Genomic DNA, 6491 nt, shown 5'->3' on the forward strand with positions numbered 1-6491 from the left:
TTTCCTTCGAGTAACCTTTATTCATGCACCCAACATCGCTAAAGTTACATCATAAAGGTCACCACTCGGTTAAGATTCCTTCAGAATCCACAATTCAAACCTATATAACCAATAATTTACACAAAGTCTATGTACATTACATCTGTCAGTACTAAGTCAGCAAGGGCAACTTCCGGTCAAAACCCTCCAAAAATCACAACAAACTATCAATCACGTCCAATCAACTAATCAATCACTACATCTCCTCCAACTCCTGAAACTACTGTATGATTTACCATGATGTATTTCCGTTGGCCAGGCGTAATACATCATCCCAAATCATACTTTCATTTCAAGTATTTCGGAGCGAGACCCTACTTGAATCCGTCAATCCAGCAAAGTCTACTTTCTCTGGTCGCTGATGTGTAAGCGGAGGGGTACGAAATACTATTATTTTTGTTACGAAATACGTTACGAATACGACAAAATATTACACAAGTTTTAATTATTTATTTACAAAATGGATATACCTAAACCTCGCTACAACACTATAGGCAGTGTACCTAATCGTAGAGTAGTATAGTTTTTAGTAAGTCCGGTTCGTTCCACAGGGAGACGACTTATTTTACACTATATTTTAAACAACTATATTTGTACAAAATATATATTTTTATATATAATAATAATATAAAAGGGAGTTTACCGTTTAATGACCGGTTAGTCGATTTTAAAACTTTAGTCGCAGTTAAAACCTAATGTAAAATATTAAAAATAAATACAACTTAATTTAAAGCGTAAAGTAAATAACGATAATGAAATTGCGATAAATAAAAGTGCGATGAAATAAAATACGATAATTAAAAAGTGCGTTAATTAGAAGTGCAATTAAATATGAAAATAAAAGAATTATGCTTATTTAAACTTCCATAATCATGATGTTTGACGTGTTGATTTTTAGTTTTATGCCCATGAGTTAATTGTTCTTCGTCCTGGATTATTTAATATGTCCGTCTGGTTTTTGTCCATAACAGTCCATCAGTCATAAATATAAAATGCGAGTGTCCTCTTCAAATTATCCTTATACCCGAAGTCAAATATTCCAACTAATTGGGGACTTAAACTGTAACAAGGTCTTAATACTTTGTTTAATAATTACACCATGATATCGACTGCGTGTAACCCAAGGTTTTAATACTTCGTTAACAATTACGCCAAGTGTCCTTGTACATAATTTCACCCCTGTTTTAATAAGTCCATAGACTATTAATCCATTCCCGTGTCCGGTTAAATGAACGATTATTCGTACATATAAATATCCCGCCCATCGTGTCCGATTGAGTGTATATGGTTATTTATAGGTATGTCCAATTGTAAATCTTTATATTAAAATTAACAAACTATCATTTAGTTAAACAAATATAAAGCCCATTAATAGCCCATAGTCTAATTTCCACAAGTGTCGTTCTTTTGTCCAAACCCCAATTATGGTACAAAGCCCAATTACCCAATTTTAATATTTTTATCCCAACATCATGATTACTTCGTTTTAAATAAGCATAATAATAACTTAAGTACGAGACATTAGTTTAAAAAGGAGAACATAGCTTACATTGATTATTTATCGCGTAGTGTTACACGGACAGAGTTCCGAAATTAAAACCCGTAAAATAACCTTTACATAACCCAAACTAATCTAATATAAAACTACCCTATACTATAATATATATATATATATATATATATATATATATTATTATTAGAGGAGTATTATTATTATTATATTTTTTATGACCAAAACTCGTTGCCTTTTATAGATGTGGTCTGATCCTGAGGCCCATGCGATCGCATGGGTTCTCAGTGTTAATCTCATGCGATCGCATGGCCAGTCTGGCCATGCCCAATTGCTTTGTTTGCTAGCTTGTCGACGTTATATTTAATTATATAATATAATATATATAATTTTATATAATTATATATATATATATATATATATATATATATATATATATATATATATATATATATATATATATATATATATATATATATATATATATATATATATATATATATATATATATATATATATATATATATATATATATATATATTATATTCTTGTGCATAGTAGACTCATAATTTTTGGTCCGTTGCGTCGGGCGTTGATAGTTAGCTCAGGTCCCGGTTCCGGATTTTTGAACGACCTTTCGTATAATTTAATATCTTGTACTTTGCGTTCCGCAACTTGTACTTTTGTCATTTTTAGACGTTTCTTATCAATAAATTGAACCACTTGGATTGTATCTCGTACATTTGAGCTTTTTGGTCATTTGCGTCTTCAAATTGTCGTTTTCGCCTTTTGTCTTCGCACTTATTTAATATAAACGATTACAACTTAAAATAGGACAATTACAACTAAATAATTTACATATTGGGAGGATATTGCTACTAAATATATGTTCATTTGGAGCACTATCAAATATCCCCACACTTGAACGTTGCTTGTCCTCAAGCAATACATAACTTGAAATAAAATCACACTTCACTCGAATCATTTTTTTATTCGCACACTTTATACATCAGTAATTTTGATACAGTGGTATAAAAATGATAGTAACGATGTGGTTTATAGTCCCACATGACTATGAAAATTTAGATCCTTTAAAGAAATTGGATCTTTATGAAAACATTTGATCTTTTGAAAATTCAAGCTAGATTTTACCCTAGACAAGTTTTCCGAAATAACCCTTCACTAGTGTTGCAAAATATTTTTGTGGGTTTTGTGGGTTTCATATTTGAAAATTTTAGCTCAACATTTGCGGTTTTATGTCACCCACTTGCTAACCTTGTATTAGGAAAGCAACACGTCCAGTTTACTTGTCCCGTATATTACCTTTCGGCAAACTACCGTCCGGTTGTAAAGGAAAGCGATGAATAAGAAACTGTTAAGGCAATGTCTAATGACATGCATTTGTTCATGGTCTAAAACGTGTCGGATGCAATTACTATCCTTTGTAGGAGCAATAGTAAAGCTCACCCTGTAGTTTTTTGGTCTGGCACAAGGTCCTGTCTTTGACCATGCTATGCAACCACCGTTCTTACGGTTGACACCCGATTTGGTTCAGGTGACCTAATGAATTCCAGGTGAATTCCTAGGATTTTACGTTCAATGGTAATGAACGCATTGAAAATGGGTTTTAAGAAAACAAATCGGTTTGTAATTTTGATCAAAATATTTTCTCGTTCAAGCTCGAGTTTAGATATCATTGAATTCCATGAGTTTGTAATTCTCAATCTTTAAGGTCAATCTCTAGGATTGAGTAATATCAGTCTTAAAAGCTGATTTTTGATCTTTTAAGGAGATTATCCTTTCTGGGGGTCTGATTCATTAGTCTTATCCAGCTAATTTGCACGGTGTCCTCCCCATTTTACGAGACAGATCCTCTCATGGTTAGGATAAGTCTGACTACTTGGCGACCCTGTTTGATGCTGAGGTCCGTGAATTTCCTGCTGATTTTAGAGATGACTTTTCTAGATTTTTCGTCAACCTACAGCTGGTCTGGACGACAACTTCTTGACCTAAATCAAGAAGCGCGTGTCTTTTTCGGAAGACTTTACTTCCTTTTAATGATGGAATTGATTCATCGTGTAGATCCATCTTTTCTTTCAAAAGTATTACAATAAATCGGGTAAAACAGTTAATTTAGTCCAAAACAAAAGCACCTGCAATAAACTTTACAGAAACATGTGATAGATAGTTTTTAATTGAATAACTTGGTACATTCTCCCCACACTTGGCTTTTTTCATGCGTCTTTTTATATCTTAATAAATAAATTCAAGCGTTTTAGTTGTTTCTCAATTTATGTCATTTCCGAGGTAACAATAATTTCGGCATTAACACCTAGTTTTATCGTTCATAAATATGTATAAGCATGATTTTTAATTCATTTAGTTGAAAATTTTTTAAATTTTCATAAAATTTATAAAATAAGCCAAGTATAAACCCGAGAGAATTTATAACCCTTCCCCACACTTGAGATCATGCAATGCCCTCATTTGCATGAAATCAGACTCTAATTATAAATTCATGAGGGTGATTAGTGTAGAAAAGTGATTAATAATACCCAGTTTGTAATTACAAAGCTCGTCGAATGATAGATGGTGCACCTCATCGTTCATTCCTTCTTGTTTTATCACACATATTTTTCTTCAAAAACGGTTGCTTTTCTGAACTGTTTGCTAATTTTTGAAAATGCGTCTTTTACCCTAATCGTGCATTTTTATTAACGAGTTATGCACTAACCCGAACCCCTAATTTAACGTTAAGTGGGGTTAGACTTCCCCACACTTAGCTGACGACATGTGAAGTCGGTAGAATAAGTTCCAAGAATTAGAATAGTGAGCCAGTTATTTACATCTCGGGTGGTGTATAATATATCAATGAGTTTAAAGTTTAGACCCACCCGATCGTCACTACTTAATTCTTTCTTAAGTGTAGCTTTTAGTAAATGGATATGTCTCTTTTCTGGTTCTTGGTCAAATGGATCGATATACACCGACATACATATTTCTATAGGGTGGATAATTCCTAACATTTCCTTCTTTTTATTCTCGGGATCAAAGTTTTCACCTCTATTACCCAATTGGGTGAAATCCGAGGTGTCATTATCTATTACAGCTCGTAGTTCATCTTCGGTAGATGACTCGTCTATTGAGAATATTGGGTTGGAAGGTTGTGGCTGGATTGAAGCAAATTCTTCTTCATTAACGGTCCTTATCGGTTCCTCCACTTTGGTCTCGGGGGTAAAATTTTCAACGTTATCATTTTCCCAAGAGTACCAATTTGTCACCCTTACTTCTTCTTCATCCATTGATTGATCGATGATTTCGTCGGTAGAGGCTAATGTGTCGAAATATTGTGAAATTGGTAAAGCTGAATAAAAAGTATCATCGGGATAGTTGGTGATTTCGGAGCTCTCAAATTCAACAAAATTCGATGATATGAGATTTTATTGTACATGACTCCTCAGATCAACAGGTGTGTAGTCTGATAGAGTTTCAGCTTGCCTATTTACAAACTCTCTCATTTGTTCATTTTGAGCATCAAGTTCTTTGAGTTTGATTTTCATATAATCTAAAGAATTTTCAGACACATAATTTTTCTCGTCTTCTGGTTGTTGAGTTTGGATATATTCTTGTGAATAATCCCAATTAGAATTGTATTCCTCATAATCGTTCCATTCAGGTTCCGTGGGTGCGTAATTTTCCATAGGAACATAATAATAACATTCCCATGTTGAATGATAATCTTCACAGATTTCACAACCAGTTATTGTTTCGTCATTCGCGATCCAAGATTGACCGAACGAATTGTCATCAACATCCGTTTGAGAGTATTGATTAAATTGATTTCGGATGTCATAAAGAGTTTCCAAAATATTCTCGAGATTTTCCATAATGCGCTTATTACCAAATTTTAGCTACAATGTGGTGCATTTACTTAATTATCCTATTAATTATAAAAATAAAAATTATATAAGTTATCAAATTAATAGACTTTTCTGCTTTTGCCCACGTTTCGAATAGCCAATAGATGCAGCAGGGAGCCAGAACCCTTTAAATCGGAAGCTTACAACTCAGCTACTAACAAATCCAACTATTACTACGAAGCAGAAAATTTGGATGTCTATCAATTTAACCGCTTAAAATAATTTTTCGTTTTTGAAATTATTAGAGAAGAAGTAGAGAAAATTTCTAAGTCCTAAAAACTAGCGTGTCGAGAAATAAGAAAGAAAAAGAGTGCGCGTCGAAAAACGTCGAAAAATAAAAATGAGAAAGAAAAACGTCGAAACTTAAAAGTCTAAAAACTATATCTAAAAAGTTGCGCCTAAAGGTATTAAAGCTTAAAGGAATTCTATATCCAAAACGGCAATAACTTAATTAGGCACTAAAATCTAAAAACTGCGTCGCAAAATTCTAAAGCGCCTAAATTTTAATCTAAAGAAAAAGCACTTAAGGGCTTTTACGGCAAAGCCTAAAAATCTAGAAATAAAAATAAACTACGGCAAAAACTATATCTTAAAACTAAAAATGAGCGAAAAATACAAAAATTACGCTAAAAAAAATAAAAAGGAACAAAATATAAAAATAAACTAAAAGTTGTAAAAAGTACAATTTTTATAAAAATATTATTTTTATATTATTTATTTAATAAAACTATTAATTTTATAATTTATTTAAACTAATTGAACTAAAAATACAAATTAAATAATAAAAACTAAACTAAATATAATAATAATACCCTAATTAGGGTTTAGTAATAATAATAATAATTAATACTCCGTAATAAATGCTGGTTTAAGGTTTCAGGTGTCTCAGATCACGCCATGTGTTCGCATGGTGTTTATGCTACCTGCTCATGCGATCGCATGGGCCTTATGTCCAGGTTTTTTTTTTTTTTATATTTTATATTGTTTTTCTAAAAATTATATAAAAATATTTATACAAATAT

The sequence above is a fragment of the Rutidosis leptorrhynchoides genome, chromosome 6 (assembly GCF_046630445.1).
Source record: "Rutidosis leptorrhynchoides isolate AG116_Rl617_1_P2 chromosome 6, CSIRO_AGI_Rlap_v1, whole genome shotgun sequence".
In the NCBI taxonomy this organism is placed as follows: Eukaryota; Viridiplantae; Streptophyta; class Magnoliopsida; order Asterales; family Asteraceae; genus Rutidosis; species Rutidosis leptorrhynchoides.